Here is a 201-nt window from a genome sequence, read left to right on the forward strand (position 1 = left end):
GTGCCAGGGGTCCCGCAATTACCTCTGCTAATTCCCTCAGCACTCTGGGGTGGAGATCGTTAGGACCTGCTGATTTGAACACGTCTAGTCCCACCAGAAGTTACCTGATTAGTTCCTCACTGACCCTGGGCATGGCAGCGCCTTCCCTGGGTCCGTCAGGGATCCTAGTGGGAGGGATGCCCTGGTCCCTGCTCAAGAAGA

This window comes from Gavialis gangeticus, unplaced genomic scaffold (assembly GCF_001723915.1).
Source record: "Gavialis gangeticus isolate Ggan-Ray unplaced genomic scaffold, GavGan_comp1, whole genome shotgun sequence".
NCBI classification, from domain to species: domain Eukaryota; kingdom Metazoa; phylum Chordata; order Crocodylia; family Gavialidae; genus Gavialis; species Gavialis gangeticus.